This window comes from Leptosomus discolor, chromosome 4, assembly GCF_034619465.1.
Source record: "Leptosomus discolor isolate bLepDis1 chromosome 4, bLepDis1.hap2, whole genome shotgun sequence".
Lineage (NCBI taxonomy): Eukaryota > Metazoa > Chordata > Aves > Leptosomiformes > Leptosomidae > Leptosomus > Leptosomus discolor.
The window spans coordinates 68,079,515-68,098,696 of NC_141394.1; positions in this window are offsets into that span (position 1 = coordinate 68,079,515).

Consider the following 19,182-nt stretch of genomic DNA (forward strand, 5'->3'; position numbering starts at 1 on the left):
AAGTCTTTCACAGCTCGCTTTGAACCCACAGTTGTGACCCATCTGAACTACAAAATGTCAAAACAGTAACTTCAGGAAAATCTGCAGAAGGATTTTGCCCAACATGATCAGCCTAAGTATGCCCTTTGAGTTGCTGTATAGTGAAATTCAAAACTACTTAATAAAAATGGAGAGTTAGAAATGTGACAAAAGTATGACATAAATCATAAAGCACCTTCTTCCATTAAATAGCAGAATCAAGAAGGTTATTTTATTTTTAAATAACAACCTCTCCTCATTTACAGAGATTCATATTTTAAATTCAGTATCTTTTTGACATAACCAAGAACTGTTGTCCAGTAGGTACACCGTGGGCTACATTTGAGAGATTTGATTGCTAGCCTTTACTCATCCTCTCTTTTCCTAGCTGCACCAATTTTCAAAAATAGTGTGGATTGGTCACCATTTTCATCCTCTTTGAGAGAGGCCAAAAGATTTGAGTAGGTTTGAAGGAAAGCGAAGCTGCTTAGAAAATTGCCCCCAGCTGACTTGTCATGCTTCTATAACCTAGGGAGTAGCATTAAACAATTTGAGCATATGTAACATGACATATCAATTCCAAGCTTTAGAAATGAGCCTACTTTAGGGAAAGCTAATACGAAGACCATGATAATAGTTTCTTATTCAAAGGTGTGCAAAACTTAGTTCAGATAAAAGACAGTTATATAAATCTGTCTCTACATGAAGTAATCAGCTTACTTGTGTGCTTGCCTTTAAGTATATGGATAATTCTATTGCACTGAAGGGGATCTGAGAAATCTGTGAAAGATGCAAGAAGTATTAACTCTTCCAAAGAGAAGTAGGGAGACTGGTGCTACAGCCTGTCGAGCCATGTATCTGCTGAAGGGAAGACTGAATTAATTAGGCTACAAAATTTCCCTGCAGGTTGATCTCCCATTGCTACTTGAGTGTGTCCTGTGTTACAGAGCTGGTCTTTCTCTGTGCTCTTCATCAGCGATTATTTACCCCTTCCATGTAAAATACAACACTGTCAACAGAAGGGGTCGAAATACACTTATTCATAGAATAAACCAATAAACATTTCAGGTCTTTTGTGAGTTTAACTCCCTGTTACCCTTCCCATGTGGAGATATTTACTGTGTTACTGGTTTAATGGCGGGAGGAGAAGAGTGCAGCCCTGCAGCCATTGACCTTGCAATGTTCAGGCAACTGCAGATTGTAAGGGCAAGTTTCTGACTGCTGATGGCTTGTTGTGTCTCCCCAGATCAGACTTTAGAGCTGAACGCCCTCAGCAGGGTCAGAATGAATCCCGGTTCTTCTCCTCAGCCTTTACTACCAGGTAATTTAGGTGATTTATTGCTCAGTGGGATCTGGTATGGTTTTTGTTCTTCCCTTTCCTTAGAAAGGAGTCTGACTGAAGACTGAGTGCTGTTGGAAAGCAAGGTGACTAACATTAAATGCTACAGTGCTAATCGTAGTGTCTTTAACACATTGCCACTGGGCCATTAAGAGACATGTGCATTAGAAGTCTCTGATGCTGAGTTTCATACCCACAGCAAAGGTACCATTAGCCATGTCTATATTGCTCAGCCAACTCCTGTAAAAAAAAGCCTAACAAGATCAATGTTGTCATCATTGGATGGATCTTCAGTCTGTGAGCTGAGTCTTCTTGAATTATGGTGCAATATACATCTATAACAGAGTCAGTGTGCACCATAAATACCACAGCCATAAAAGCATACTTGACTGAATCCAGTCATGGCATATAGGGCACAGAAAGTGTGCAGAATTCAACAGAGCCTTGTCCCATTTACCTCAAAATTTGGTTTGCCCTGTTATCTTTCTTGTCCTGTTAAGATTTGTTTGCAACTAATAAGGCATGAAATCATTACTTGTGGTACATGTCCTAACATTTAATCCCATGGTGTCATATTTTAATTGGACAGAAAGAGTATCTAAATGGTTCTAATTCCCCAAGGATGTGGTTATCCAGTAATGATCACAACTCTTGAAGCTCCCTTATTACTTTTATTAAAATAAAATTCTTCATGACTGAAATACTACGTATTTTCTAAATCGCATCGAAATGAATTTGATGCCTTAAAAGAATATATTATAAATTTAGTTCATAGAAGACTGCCCATAAGTAATAGCTTATAGAGCACCTTTCACATACCAAGTCCCCTGGTTATAAAATGATAACACTTCAAACACTCAAAAAATGTGGCTGAGGACATCACGTCTTTATAGACCCCATGAGGGGTCCATGAGACTCAGACCAATAAGTATGGTTTGAGGCTTCAGCCTTTGTTATGTATATTATATAACATGTAATCAGCTGGAAATGAAACACCATTTGCTGTCACCTACTGGGACATGGCAGATTAAGTCACTCCATGCAAATCCTGAAGAAAAGAAATTGCAGATGAGAAGCTATCACTCAAGTTTCAGCTTAGTCCTTTGGGCTCATCCGTGCCAGTCAATGAAACAGGGCAGGACTCTGATTTCCTGAATCGAAGGGTAAGAGGTAAAGCACAGCCAAATGCACAGAGCTAAATTCTTTGCCCCCTACCCCTTATATACCCAAATAGGGGGTGCCTAGGACCTCCTGACTTGTGTTGCCTCCTGATGCTAATGCAGTCACTAGCTAGGAGCACTCTGGGTGCACAAGAAGGAGGCACTCTCAATCCAGCCATGAGCAAAAGCATGCCAGTTCCTGGGCCATTCCTGCTTACTTAGATGGACATCACACAGACCACGTGTGAGAGAGTACAAGGAGTTTTCTTGTCACTGGAAATTAAGTCAGCTCTGACTTGAAGCCTGCTGCAAAGCAGCAGGAAAATCAAAACAGTTAAGAGTGAAGTCTAGCTGATGTAACTGAAATTATAGAAAGTATTCAAGTACATGGAAAATAATGAACTTTGCTAGAATGTGTGAGGACATCAACGCTAACTTATAATGTTCTCCTTGAGGTGAAAAAGAAACACCAGGAGACCTTTTAAGGCCCCAGTGTTCTTGTTTTTCTCTTTTAGTGAAGATGCTATGAGAGCAAATGGAGCCCCAGAACAGCCTGCCCAGCAGAAAGCACACCCTCCTGGCAGGCACATTGCTGCTTGGTGTTAATTGCAGTGTACCAACTCCTGATAGCCTTTTAATAAGCAAGGCAGGAGGGAAGGTGGCATTTTGTTATAGGTCTTTATGAAGTACTAAAAGGCAAATTTAAAATGCTCATTACATTTGAGTAGCTCCACTCTACTTAAATATTGGCTCCAGGTTTACTTCATTATCCTCTTACCAGTAATTAAGCTACCTAGGGACAATCAGCAAATAATAAAATGCTGTGGTGGAGGAAATTAGTTTAGACTACAAAGAATTGAATGAAATTATTGCACAAAATAGAAGAAAGCAACAGCATATAACAGATATTTAGCTATCTCCAGATAAATACATTCCAAGGGCCATAATATTTCCTCTACATGAAATAAATAAATTGAGGGGTTGAAGAGGACCCTACTCATTTCTTGTCAATGCAGTTTATTAGGTAAATATGGCCTTTCATTCACACTAATGTCTGATCAACGGACCAGTCATTTTCCTAGACGTTCAGCTGTCTGCAAACCAAAAGCAAAGGCGGTTCTTGAATGAAGCCTAAGTCCTCTGTCTATCTCTATCTACCATTGACTGAAGAATATAAAGACATAAATACAAGTAATAAGCTGATTTCTCCTACCTTGAGCTGGAAACAAGCAAAGCATTGGAGTCAGGTCATCCTGGAAATGAGGCCAGGAGCTTGGCTAGGCATGTCTGTGCTCTCTATTTTCCATCTCCTGCTCCCACTATAGCTTGTGTAGGGAAACCATAACTTTACTTGTCCTAGGGAAACTTTCCTGACCCTGAGCCACAGGCAAAGCAGGGCAGGACAAGATAATGACTAGGTTGAGAAGTGAAATTGTTTGAACATTTCTGTTGATTTTATAGCATATACTCCAAAAAAGGAGTAAGATATGACCATTTGAGAGAAGGAAAAGCAGAAGTTGACGTGGCTTTACCAAGGGGAAGTCATGTTTGACGAACCCAATAGCCTTTTATGAAGACATAACCAGGCGATGGTAGTGCAGTGGATGTGGTTTATGTTGATTTCAGTAGAGCATTTGACACTGTCTCCCACAGCATCCTCGCAGCTAAACTGAGGAAGTGTGGTCTGGATGATCGGGTAGTGAGGTGGATTGTAAATTGGTTGAATGAAAGAAGTCACAGAATCACAGATTCACAGAATGTTGGGGGATGGAAGGGACCTCGAAAGATCACCTAATCCAACGTCCCTGCCAGAGCAGGACCACCTAAAGGAGGTCACACAGGAACGCGTTCAAGCGGGTTTCGAATGTCTCCAGAGAAGGAGATTCCACAACCCCTCTGGGCAGCCTGTTCCAGGGCTCTGTCACCTCGAAAGATTCTGTGAAGTGGGGAGAAGATCTTATTTCACATAGCAGCAGTAACTCCTAGTTAAATGATCTCGGTTCATTTGTCTGAACTTGATTAGAAGATGAGTGACACACGAGGGATGTAAAACCTAGCACTTGACTGCTCCTTCTCAGCCACCTTGCAAACACCAATGTAAAATCTGTGGGGGTTAATTGATTCTTACAGATGTAGGAGAAAAATCAGCCATCAGAAGGCAGATAAATTTCCAGAGGCAAAAGCCTTACAGCATGAGGGAGCTGCATTAAAGGAACAACAACTCATGCCCTTTTAAAACTTGATGGGTGACAAGCCACAAAAGAAACGGAGTACCTTCATGATGCACTTTAAAGAAAATCGTGCCCTGGACCTTAAATGCTGTTCATCAATTCATCAGTTACAGAAAGTGGCTGTGCACAACTGGTGTTTGTAAACATGATGACACCTTTGATACCACAGGAGAAAAAGACAGACTGTCTTCTCTGTGTGATTCCTAAGCACTTAATATGTTAATACAATGGTTTTTTCCACAGAACACGGCTCCCTCTCAAAAAGCTGAAGTTGTTCAATTTCACACTGCAATGGGCAAATTGAAGACAGCTGGCTTTACTCATCTGTGATCTTTGGTTTAGGTTTTGATTGATTAGTTCCTTTGTTTCAGGTTTTAGTGGAAGGAGAAGCAAATAATACAGCCAAACTGCTAACAGTATGATTAAGGTTTTATATACAGTACTGTATAACCTTAAATTTTTAGGGCATAACTGAAGTAAGGATCAGTGAAAACAAACATATCCACAGCAGGACATGAAGATTCACCTGGGTTTAGTAGCTCTCTGATTTAATATATTAGAGCTTTAAAATAGAAAAGAGCTAAAAAGGAAGTCAGGTCATTCCCTGTTTATATTCTGTTTATATCTGTTTATATTCTCTGCTGTCCTGATGGTATTGCCATCAATCCAATTCTACTGTAAGATAAAGATATTTGGTGTACTTCTAAAATCCAAAGCTCCTGAAGTCATATGATTATACCTGCCTCTTTTAAGCTTTAGTAAGTTCTCTGTCCTCAGCAGTACAATGAAAACTTTGTGAATTTTAAAAGGTCAAAACCCAAAAGGCAATGCAAAATCTCAAAATGTGTGTGGGTCTTTGAAATATATTTTTAGTCCGTCCTTAAGATACTCACACGATCTGGCTCTATGTTTTTGAGTCTGCAGAGCAGGTAAGGCTGAATAATTAAGTTCCATTCAAAGCTACAGCAAAAACCAAAAACATCTATGCCACCTTTTGAAAAGGGCTTGTGTCTTACAAATGTCATCAATACACTTATTTGTTAACAAGCTTTTCACAGGTTATTTTAAGGATATAAACAGGTTCTTATACATTGTAGAGAGATAGACAGACTGACTTGAACCATGCTTATTTCATTATCATGACTTAAGAATAATGGCAACCTGTTTTAAAGTATTCTGTTAGATACTTTAGATAGTTTTCCTTATTAGTTTTATCAGAGCTATGTATGCATAAAGAAATCTGTTTTGTGTGGGGTTTTTTGGTGGGGTTTTTGTTTTGTTTTGTTTTGTGTTTTTTTTTTAAATAATGTTATGCTGATATGATTGGATTTTGGTGATTTAAAGGAAAAGAAATACAGAGTAAGTTGTTTTTAAACTGAGAGGAAAGTAAGACTTTTTCCAACACTGGGTAAAAAAATTCTGATGTACATATGATCTGTATGATCCACACTTTGGAACTTAAGAAGTGATATTTAATGTGGTGTATGAATTGCTAAATAAATATTAAGTAACAGTGTGGTTATTTTTCTCAGTCAACTACCATAAGTGGAAATTTACTACAAAACTTAGACACATTTTCAAAAATGATCTCTAATAAAAATGCTAGAAGGTTGTAAGCAGAATCCTTGTGGTTGTAAGCAGAATCTTTGTATTATACATGTTGAAATGTTATTTCAGACAAAGATCTACTAATAATTTTTTTTTCTCTAAGAAAGCATAGTTAACAAATATGTTCCAAAGTGGATCTGGTTAAATTCTCCCAAGAAATGAAATGTTCTATGAAAACTCATTAGGTAGGAGCTGTTCTCAAGACTTCTTTTCCTGGCACTAAAAATGGAGGAAAATAAAAGTTGAAATACGCTACCTTGTTAATCTTGATGCAACCTTTCCTTGGATAAAATATTAATATTGCTTTTCCAAATAATACATCATAAATTATAATTCTATCAAAGTCTGTTAGGTGGCTGACTGAAAGACTGCTATTCATAGCATGCAGTCACTTCTTTTGCAAGAAGAACATAATTTCTTCACAAAGGAGTTTCTATTTTTTCTTCCAGTGCATGGTATTTGAAATTCTTTTATATTGATTTCTTTTTTAATTTTTAATGTAAACAGAATATGGAAGGCACGATGATAATCAAGATCTATTATAGCACTATATTTAGTTCAGAAATAATAAAAAAGATAAATAATGAATAGGCAGCAAAAGCTTATCTTCCTCCACAGCCTGCTCCATGTAGTGCTTTCTTCCAAAGTTATTGGCATTTTCAATAAAATGTATCAGTAAATGTAGACAATTAAAACTTTATTGTGATTCAATAGCAAGATTTATCCTACCTGTGGAGCTCATGGGAACTTCAAAACTTCATTAATCTTGCAAACTCACATCTCTTTTCTTTACTAGGCTTCACATTCATAAATATAAACCACATTTTTTAGCTCTTTCACTGCCGCCAGGATGTGATTATGTCTTGACAGTGTTTTTAATGGATTGCCCATTCAGAAGAACAGAATGCATGTGGCGTTCCTGCAACCTGCAGCTATTCAAGAAGACTAGCAGGTATTACTGAGACATGGAGGTAAGCACATGCTCGAACCCTAGAGCTTGATTTTCAGCCACTAGCATTAGTGCAGATACATAGTAACATCGTAGAAATTATTTCAATGTTACTCAGAAGGAGCAAATCTAGTCCAAGCTGCTGGATGTCACTCAGAGATCAGAAAACATAACAGACAGTAACATCAGTGACGTGATTGAAAATAGTAAACTCTGTGTCCTCTATCTGTTCTCTAGAAAGAAGACTTGTGTCTAGAAAGGTAGACTTATGTTCTCACTGTGCAGTGAAGGTGGCATCAACTAACGTCCCTCCTGGAGATCCAGGTAATGCTGCAAGGTCTAAGCTGGGGAAAGCCTAAGGAAAGCTCACAGCTACCCCATACACTAAATGTGAGGTGGGGTGCCTGTTTGCAGGGAGTCAGCTGCTTGGTGTTGCTTCTGCAGAAGAACCCAAACACAGTTGTCACCGTGGGACATATGCGTTCACATCCTCACCCGCTTCACTGTGAATGTTTGTGTCCCCTACTCTCCTGCCACCGGAACAAACGTTAGCACAACAACCCAGAAGGGGCTGCACTATCACTAGCTCTGCTCTGAGGGACTTTTGGTTCCTTCTGTTAGCAACATTTTAGAGGAATTACACAAGGTCTCATTTTTTCAACTTCATCAAGCATGTGCTGTATTAAAAGGAGGGGTTCCTCTGCTTTAACTATTTAGTTGTATGTCTGCACAGTGGTTTACTTGCCTAATTCCCACGTAGGATATTTATATCTGATTTTATGTGCATTTGAGATCTTTACAAATCTTGTTTATTTCCTGCTTAAACTTGAAGGTGCTCAATGGCTTTTTGTATCTGCATTTTTATCCAAGGTGTACGTGAAACAGCAAAAGACTTTGCAGCAGAAGACTGTTACACTTTACGTAAACTTATGAACAGAGACAGATACTCTAGATATGTCCCACAAGGATTCTCTCAGTAAGTATTCTCAAGACTCCTGTGTCCCACACATGAGAAAAAGTCACATTTGTGCCCACATTTTTTATCTTTCTCAGAGTACTCACTCGGAATGTGTAATACCCAGTTTCAAATCTCTTTACAATTTCTCCCTTCACTACTGTGATTATTAAGCACCAATATATTCCTGGATTGGAAACATCTCTTCAAGTTGAACTATTGTACTTCTACTTGCATAAAGAAATACAGACTTTAGTCCTAGGGCCACAGGAATAGTAGCTGGAGGTGATTGCTGTGGGGCCCAGGCTCCCACTCCTGAGCTGATCACATCTTTTGGTTCATGATGTTGGTGCTGAGCTCCTGTTGGACCTGAAAATAGAGAACAGCCTTGCTGTAGTTTGTTTCTGGAGGTTCTCTGACATGCACTTAATAACAGGGGCTCAAGTGGAGGCCCTTGTGCAATTTTACACCTGGAAAGGAAGGCAGCGGTGCAGGACCGAGACCTTTGGGGACCTTCGCACCCCCATGGGACAAAGAGAAGTTAATGCCACAGAGAAAGCGATGCCTTATATACACTTATGTTGCTCACATCAGTGTTCCTAACAGCCAAAAGTGCCTTTATACTTGCAGCTGGCGAAGGAAATTGTAACTGTGAAAGTCTTAGGAGCAAGTTATCCCTAAATTTATTTTTCAGGTAGAAACTAGAGGAAGGCATTTTTTTCCCTAAAGATGAAAGAACTCCATTGTAACAAAATGAGCCCATTTATAAATAATCTCGCTCTTCCTGTAAAGTTGCTGGACTACTATATATGCATATTTCTTTGCTGAAGTAAATTTCATCTGCATGAGAAAAAAAGGAATCATGTCTGTTTTAAAAGCACAACTAATCCTTCCAACAAGTAGGTCCTGTAATAACTCACACTTTTTATGGTTTGCAGGTGTCTAACATTCAGCAAGGCTCAGGTAAGAACGAGAGGAGAGGAGAGGAGAGGAGAGGAGAGGAGAGGAGAGGAGAGGAGAGGAGAGGAGAGGAGAGGAGAGGAGAGGAGAGGAGAGGAGAGGAGAGGAGAGGAGAGGAGAGGAGAGGAGAGGAGAGGAGAGGGAGTAAAGAAAGAATATTTAGAAACCAATGTAACTTTTTTTTTTTTTTTGAGGAATCAAGACCCTTCTAGATACTGCCTCTTTATTTCTTATTTTGATATCTCTATAAATTCGATGTTGGCAACAATCTCACTCATGATATCGTTCAGGGGCTTTCTCCACTAAATTTTACGTCTCTTACACATATAGTTGTTTTTCTGCCTATTGGACAATTTTTGTGTTGCTGGTAGATGAAAGTCATTCAAGGTGGTGGAACCTTTTTGGCTGAGTTTTGTGTGGGACTCCAGCAGAGAGAATAATTAAGCAGGAGTTTGATTGCACTGCTTACTTCTTGCCTCAGAGATCTGTTCCTTCAGTGCCCACTTCCTCAGGGATATCATTGAATCATTATTTATGTACAGACATAGAAGTAAAAGTTGCAGGGACACAAGGTTTTGCTTCCCATTTTGAATATGGGAAACCTCTGCACTCCGAAGTGGTTTTCTCTCTTTGGTGAAAATGTCACACATCGTCTGATTCCTTAAACTTACCTTCCCTTCCATGAAGAGATCTCTGCAATGTTTGCAGAGGTTCTGCGCTCTAAGCAGGGGGAATTGACTATATTTTAAATCTTCCTATAAAGACTATAACGAAGCAAAGAAGATCTCGTAAAACACAGTGTGTATCTTGCTGTCTCTCCGCTGCATAGCCTGAGAATAGTTTCACTATTTGTTATTAAAGATGGCCAGAAATTTTCAGCTGCTTTGAAGTCTGCCGTAAGTGCCTGGATTTTCATCTGAAATTGGAACATCACCAAATTCAAACAAATATTGGAACCCTACGTGCAATGGAGGACTTGTTTGCATAGCTGCACATGTCACAAGACATATATGTATCTAGCACATACTGCAGTTCTATTTTAACAAAAATGACAGAGGTCTCTGATTTTACAGTCAAATTGGTTGTCTTGCTGACATCATCAGTTGGGGATTCACATCCTCTTTTTCAGTTCATAATGTTACAGAAATTTCTTTGTTGCAAATTTGATTACTCTTTATAGGAGTGGTGAAGACAAGTACAAGTAAATATATGTAGCTTTCCTCTACCCTGGTCTGCTTAGGTCCTTGATTTCTCTTCTTATTTATTTCTTTTTATTTGTTGAAAAGGAGTTCTGGCAAAGCATGTATTCCTTCTGTTTGTTTCAATAGAGCTAAAAAAAAAATCTGTATTTTTCTGCCCATATATCCTTGCTTATAACAGGCAGTTATAGGTAGCGAGATATGGATCCTTGACAAATAAATTCCTTGCACCTCTTATGATGAGTTGTGTTTGCTGCCAGTCCCTACAGTGCTGCAAGGAAACATGAGGCTGGCAGCAGTGGCTGGGCTGGTCCCTGCCAAGGGGAGCTGCTGCAGCCAGCAAGGCGGGTGCAGCAGCAGTGGCCCTGCTGTGATGGAGCCGCAGCCTGCAGGCAGACGGCAGGAAAGAGCAACTGAATGGGGTCAGGAATCCTCTCCAGGGCTGCCCGGCTGTGATGTGGGTGAAAGGAGATGGCAGGGGGCTGATGCCGGGTCCCATGCAACCTACCTTGCCACAGACCTGGCACTTGTTCACTCTTCTTCTACCTCAACACCCTAACATGCCTCAGGTTGCTTTCCTATGCTGCAGCTCGATCTGTCAGCAAAAAGCTTTGACCAGCTTCTAAGTACAGAGGAAAAAAGTTAGGTGTCTAATTAATTCACCATAAGATCAGTTTGTGCCAAATTGTGTCTCTGTCTCTGTATTTAACCAGCAAGAGACCTTCGACTTTACAACACACTTATTCATAGACCCTTTTTATTCTTTCCTGTGTTTTATGCCAGTCTGGAGCCTCACTGTGGGAGAAGCAGTGTAGTTAAGAGGGGAATACAGTAGGCCCATCTCCAGTCTGAACTCAATGCGCTGAATTTACTCACCTCTTGCTGCCTTTCTAAAACACCAAACAGGCAGTGGGATCTATTTTGTATTTCTCACTATACCGTTTGTGAGAAAATAAATTAAAAAAATGCAATTTACCAAGACTGGTATCTAGAAAAAACCCCACGTCATTCATACTTCTTTCCATTAATATACAGGTTTTTTTACTGGTAACGAAATTCCAGTCTCTGTCTCAATGTTGATCATATTTCAAAGATGAGACAAATCTGAGAAAACTGAAGGATTTTCTCTTGGAAATGTCTCTTGGTGACTGTGTGGGGAAGGACAGATCTTGCTGTGAAGGCATATTTTCACTGTGCTGAAGAGGAGCAGTGAGCTGTTCCCCAAATCCTGCCACCACCATTCAGATAAATCCACTGAAAATTACCTTAGCTCCAGTCACTGGTGGTCTACGCCATACTATGTGTGGAACATACTGCTTGGAATATGTTTTTCGTGGGGAATCTTGACAGGAGCAGGAAAGAGCATTATACATCACCCCAGTATTTTTTTCTCCTTTCCTTATGCTCCTGCTGGGTAGTCATCAGTCAACAGAAGGAACCTGTTTCAATGGGGGTTTAGAAGACAGATAGAATTGCAATAGTAGTCAAAAAACACTTCTACGTTCAAACACAGTAATCACTATGGGAAGGTCTTTGATCAGGTCTAGAGAGGGGAAAGTGCCATCATCTTTTTTAAAGGGTGGCACGGCTTGCCACAGTGAAGAAAAATAATTTTAAGAAAAATAATTTTTAAAAAATTAAAAAAAAAAAAGAAAAGAAAAGAGAAAGAAAAGAAATAAGAAATGTTTGGGGAATTAAATATATAAAATATCTGAGCATGGATTCCCTCAGTAAGTAAATTGGAAATGCTACTATTTCTAAGTGTGCAATCTTAAATCAGATGGTGCCTGAGCCACACCCAGAACTTAGGAACTAAAAATTACTCTACCCCTCTCCCCTGCTCCCCGCAGCCTTTGCAGAATTAGCATATAACATCTTGGTATTGAGAATTCAAGGGGAAAAAAATCTACTTCTGAAAAACCATAATAAAAGGACAGAAGAGAGGAGAGAATGATTACCATTTTTCTTTAGAAAAAAGTCTGTTCTTTTTTTGTGTGTGTGGTGGATACTATAAAATCTTACTGCCACTAAGCATCCTCTCTAAGGTACTGAAATCTTGTGTCCTCCTGTGTCCTTCTGAAGACCCATGGCTTGTTAGTCAGCTAACAGTGTTTTTTTGGTGCCTCTAGATAGCCTCCAGGCCTGCCTGAAGCCACAGAAGACAAGTCCTTTGACATTGCTTCTTATCAGCTTCTCTTGCTCTGTCTGTGTTTTAAATGAAGCTTCCAATTCTGATATATCCCATTCTCAATAATACGGGATATGGGAGGCTGCTGCTTGATGCTCAGTTAGCCAACTAATGACCTGCAAAATGGGTATGTATATATAGATAAAAATTGATTGTACAGAAAGGACTTCTTTTATCTTTCTTGTGAAATTATATCTAGGAAACTGACAAAGATTTCTTCTTCCATCAGAGTGGAAAAGCTTTTCACAATCAGGATCCCTCACTATTGGCAGGGCAATATGGCTCTTTAAAAACATTCCTATGATTTTGTACTATGCATCGGATATGTTCCAGGCAAGTTTTCACACCCATCTGGAATGTCCATCAGCACTGGACATGTAATATCTTAGTACATACTCTCCTGCCATGTAAGGAGAGATTGTCTGTTCCAAATGCAGATTTCAGAATAGGAATAATGATTAATCTTGAGGAGGATCCCTCTGCTTCCCTGTCAGATGGTGTGACTCCAGGGGTCTTCTGCTCCCCAAAGAACCCACCAAACAAGAAGATCCCACATGATATGGAGTTGCTGCACTACAAAAAGCTGGAAGTACACATTTTTAAGAAGATTCTGCAGTGCTATTTGACCTCGTGGGTTTGTGTGTGTTGTTTGCACGCTGGTCCCCTAGTCAAGTCCAAAGATCATAGCCAAAGCTTTGTAGTGTTAAAGATTTGTTCTTTATTTTCTCACGGAAGTAAAGGAGGTGCACACACAGATAGTCCTCAACATTTGCAAACTACATAAGCTATTCCACCATAGTCACCTCTCTGGCATTTCTTGCTGTATGGTAAAAAGTGTAATAGTTATATTCACACGAGCTATTGTGTTTTCATTGGTGCTGCATAGGCTTTTACAGAGGTAGAAGGTCTGTGATCCAATCGAAATCTTTTGAAGAGCTTGAGAAGAGCTTGGTGGACAAGTGAAAACTTTGGATCAGGCCCCACATTACAACGTGTTTCTTTTACATATGAGCCCCAAACAGTTATCACTGTTTTCAAGACTAATCTTGAAACAGGTCATTAAATGTAGTCACTGACAGAAGTGAATTGCTTTGAAAACAGAAGACTGAGATGATTATGGCAGGTCACAGCAAGATTAAGAAGCAAAGTTCTCAGTAAGAATCTCCTTACTGGAAACAGAGAAGCGTCAGGGGGAGAAAAAACCCTTGTCTGTTAATATTTAGGAGTTACTTAAGTTCTCCGTTCAACTTGTGACAGAAGAGTGTGGCATATATCTGAAGGAATTTATGAAGATCATATGATAAAATAGTAGAAAGGTATGGAGATTTCTATCAGTTATTTCCTTTTCTCCCATGCTGTTAACTAAGATGCGTTACTGTCATGAAATAATCGTCATAATCTGGGTGTATTGGGTAAGGAAATATTCATTCTGCAGTAATATTTATACACTAAGAAAATACAAATGTTCAGGGAAAAATAAAAAACGTGAGGCGTTTTCTCCAGAGGAAATTTTTAAGATACAATATTTTGTTCTGTGCAAAGTTCTTACTGCAGGAGATATTGTCCTTAAAACTGCTTTTTTTCTCCCTAAAACAGGTGAGTGAATGACAGATTTCATTCTTGGTTTGTGATTGTCCTCTAACCAAGTGGCTGAAGTGCTGTGGTTTGTAGCATGTGACATTTGCTGAAGAGGAAAAGGTTATGATTCAAATGTTAAGGCTTCGGATGAAGATATTCCTTATATAATAATATTCCTGCAATCTGGAAGATGCACAAAGGCTTAGCTGATACTAGCAGTAATATCAAGTGAATTCAAATTAGGTATGCTTATTGCAGATCAAAGACACTGCTTAATAGTGTCATGCTGTTATGGTTGGGAAAACAGAGGATTCTGTTTCATAGAGCTCAAAGATTTTTCTTCTCAGCCTTCTGAATTTCAATGACTTTCCCAGCTAGGATCCTTGACTTCCAAAGTTGAATCAAGCAAAAACTTGAACTCCAGATAAATTGAACTCCAAATCCTTTTCTGTGAGCTGCCTACAATTCTCTTATGCAACAAATAATGCATTTTAGACAGAAGCCATAACCTTAAGACAGATTAATTAATTTATAATGCATTCCTGAAAGGGGCCTTGTTGTCAAACTTGATTTTATTACAAAACTTATTGCCAGGAAGTTCAAAACGTGAATATAGTTCCTATCTGTTTATAAAGGAGTTGGAAAAAAAAAATTGGCTATAAAGCATTGCTAGAGTGAAGTAGAAGTCAGTAAAGCAGAATATGAAGTGCAAGCAAATCAAGTGCTATTTCCTGATGATGTAGTTTGTGACATATTGATATACGACAAGGAAACGCTGCATTAAAAAGTAAGCTGGTTTCCTTTTTTAAAGTATATGCAATATGTGGTGATCATATGGTACAACAAATTTGTAATTAGAAAAGACTTCTATAACTATAATAATTAAAATAATTTAATTAGAAATAAATTAGAAATCAGACATGACACCAATGTTTTACTCCCCATTTCATCTTGTATGGACCCTGTTTAGCTGCTGCTTACATTTTAATTATCAGGTCCTACATATTATCTTCACATCAATGAGAATTGTTTTCAACATTTATTTTACATATTTCAGACTAAAATAATTATGTATTGAAAAGTATGGTTAAAGATGACGAAGAATATCTACATTTTTACAAACAATAATGCACAGTGGCAATGGTAAAGAAATTTCATGGCTATTAAAGCTGACTTAGTTATTTTAGATTAAATTCATTTGATTGACAACATATTTTTGCTAAATCTGAAACTGAAGATCTTCCAGTCAGCCAAGTGCTAAGGGAGAAACCAGAGAAAAGAAAAACCGTAAGAGAGGTCATCCTGTGAATTAGCTCTGTTCCTTTATATAGATAGAAAAGGTTTAAGTCCTTCATGTGCATGACCACTAATGTTGTGGTAGGAATACTTCCAGTGAAGAAAAACTGCAACAGATAAAGGCATCCCTTGTTTTGAAATGTTTCATTTGAGGCATTTTGGTTTGAAAAACTTTTGTCAAATTCAAAACCAAATTTTTTTGTATCTAAACTTTTTTCAAATGCCAGAAGAAGCTTGCATGCGTTCTTGCTGGCATGGCCTTAGCCAGGGGCAGTCCATGTAAAGTTGTCTATAAACCCTGGGTTTTATTTTGTGCTCAGTTACCTCAAACAAGAGCTCTCCATACAAGGAATGAATTAGTTCTCCTTGACACAGTTCTGTGCCTTGTACAGTTGGACATATTGAAATGAGGAACACTCAGGCCAGACATGTCAACTCGTGCTTTTGTGAAAAAGTTTTGAGTGTTGCTTTTTGGGCCAACACAAAGTAAGACCCCAGTCTTGAAGTATCAGATGTTGCTGCCCAGAAGTCTTGTTCAATTATTCATTGTGGATGTTATGACTTCATGGCAGTGTTTGGGGAACTACAAACGAACAGTGTAGTTGTTTTCTTACACATTTAATTCAGTTATCCAAACTGCTGGTGCCAGAACTGTCCAGGTATAAACTGGAAATTAATTTACTGGTGTGAGCTGAATGTGGAAATCACACATGGGCAGAAATATCCTTATAGGCCTGACCTGGCATGTAGAGTGCCACTTGGACTGCCACTGTGACCAACACTCCTTGAGAAGACACACTCTCTTTCCTGCTTCCTTGTAGGTATCTTGAGTGCTGGCACAGTTAAACTACTCACCCATGCAGGCAATACCCAGGAAAAAAGTTATTTATAATGTGTGTGTATTTGTTAAAATGCCCGTAAGACTTTACACTCTTCTGTGTCTCTGCTTAAGGACCCTTGTGGTCCTTAAGTAAAGTATAGCCACCGGAGGTTTTTTTAAAAGTATCATCTATTTATTTTTGGCAAGATTTTCCCTTGCTTCTGTTGCTAAACATTTATACAAATAGTCATGATGAATTCACTAAAACTACTAACTGGATTATGAGCTTCTCAGTTCAACCACAGGTTTTACAAGAATGTCTATACAGACCAGAGGGTTCCTGAGATGATTAATGTAGTGGAGTTTTCTTCCTTTCTTCCTCATGGATCTCTAACACAAATGCGAGTACACAGAAAAATTGACTTGAGTTTTTACGGCTGTAAGTCAAAGTCAACCACTCCTGTCTTTGAGGAGCTCTCTGCTTAATTGATGAGCTTGATTTGTTCAGGACAGATTGGGCTGCATATCTGGTTGTGAAAGGGCTGTACAGTGTCTGCTGATATTATTGTCCTGTTTTGCTTACAATCTTATGTATTATTTGATGGGGTTTTTTTCATTGTTCTTCTGAGACCAGCTGCAAAAAGGGCTCTACCATGCCAACTACTGTGCAGCCAACAGAAACTGCAAAAGACTTAGCATCTTCCAAGATTTGGCTTGCTGGTGACTAGGTCTTTGAAGCTAGCATTTTGCATATGTTGTCTCTAAAGTAGCATTCTTTCCTTACACTGGATAAACAGTAGGAGAAAAGTAATCATCCCTTTCTCTCTGTCCCTCCCCCTCCCACACCCCATTCTGGCCTGCACAAGCAAGTATAAGGTCATCTGGAGGATGCTTTCCTTCTTCTGTGGAATAGTTCCTCTTACTATTTCCCAGACATTAGTGTTTCCTGTTCAGACTGATTGCTTTTGTTTTGCTTTCCAAGGTATACTTTTTAAAGAGACGTGTTTTGTACTTTTATTCTATTCTTAGTCTAGGGAATGTAGTGAATAGGAAATTAACTCAACCCTGGCATTCCTTCAGTTCCTTCACAGCTCCCAAACATACACAAACTGCTCACCTCCTGCTCACCATTTACTTTCTTCACATTTTACACATTTGTTTTCATTAGTTACTCAAAAAAATATTTTAATATAAATAAGCTGTGAGTTTTTACAGCTTTCTTTGGTGCAGTTCAGAGCTTAACTCTTATGTGCCTCTGCAGATTCCTTTTGTTCTGACAGGATGCAAGTGATAATCCTGCAACCAAATGCAAGGCACTGGGCTCACTTTCCAAATACCAAAGATAATGTGTCTTGTTCATAATGAGATTACAATCAAGGTCTGAAATTCCCTTGTCTCAGCAGCTCTGGAGGCTCACATTTTCAGAGGTGATTACATTTCCTACTGGTGAAGGACTTCTAAGCACTATTTCTGCAGACCTTGATAGATTTAGCTTTGAAATGAGGCATGTTACTGCTCTAATGTTATGCTCCTTGAGTAGACTGTGTGCTCTGCAGACAGCTCTCTGCGTTTTAAAAGCACTATTATTTCCTGTTACAGAAAACACCTAAAACTGTATCAAGCAAGCCTGTCTTTTTAAAGGTTTCAGGTTTAGTGTCAGGCTAAAAACCATATTGGAACATGCATGAGAGTAGTAGATTTCGAATCTACATGGTGTTTTTTCAGGAGAGATGTGTCTGTGTGTGCTCCAGGCATCAACTTGTGTAATGAAAGTTAAAGTCCTAGAGGTCCTGATTAATACTCACACATCTGCAGTGCACCAGTAGTGGAAATTGTATACAGAAAAAAATCCAAACAAAACACAAGTCTTCTCACAGTCTATGAAGTACACCATCACTGTAAAACTTTTTTAAGCGGGTGACACGTAGCCCAGCCTGACTTCTGGTATGTAGAAATTTATATATTGATTTCAAGAACAGGTCTGGTTGTGCAACAACCTCTGTCATCAGTAATCTATGTGTCCAGTTATTGTTGGGCTGCTTAATTTAAAAACCTGGGAATTTCTGCCTAATTTTAGACTCTTATTTATCTACAGCGTATTTTATCACTGGACCTATTCTGAATTTGTATGGATACCAAAAAGAGAATTTATTGCCTTTCTTCATGTGCACGTTTCTCTGAACACAGATACTATTATAATAATTTTTATTATGAGAACTCTTACTTTTCAAATAGATACAGAGTTCATTACAGGTGCTTAACAGAAACCTTTGTGAAACAGTAAATATCAAGGCTTATTATGTGGCCTTTTCACAAAGGCTCCCATTTGTACCTAAGAGTGACTGATAAATACATACCCTTAAAGGCCAGTACAGAAAATTTCTCAGCTGAGTAGAAAGTCTGTAAACGGTAACCTTTTCTGAGGTCAGTGAAGACCTTTCTTAAGGTCTAGACCTTCCAGGCTAGATCATCTTTCGCAAGCAAGCTTTTTGCCTCGTGTTGTGGAATCACCATTTGAGTAGATTTGTGGGCTCAGGTGGTAACTGCCAAGATACCCACAGCTTAAGTTCTTCAGTCAAAAACTGTGATCCTCAGAATGCCAACTTAGCTACCTCACCGACTGCCAAAGAGCCAAAGCCCATAGCCACCTCTGCCTAACACCTCATTATTAATAAAGCACCTGCTTGTGGAGATGCTCACAAGCACATTTACATGTCCACGATGAGCAGTTGGCATCTATCTCTTGCTAAAGCTCTGCTGGGCTGCTGCTGGCTCAGGGCTGTTCACGCAGGAGCACACTAACCTCTGGTGCTGGCAGTCCCTCTATGATTGTGATGGGTATTTGCTCTGTAGTCAGTACAATCATGCAGGAAGAGACAGA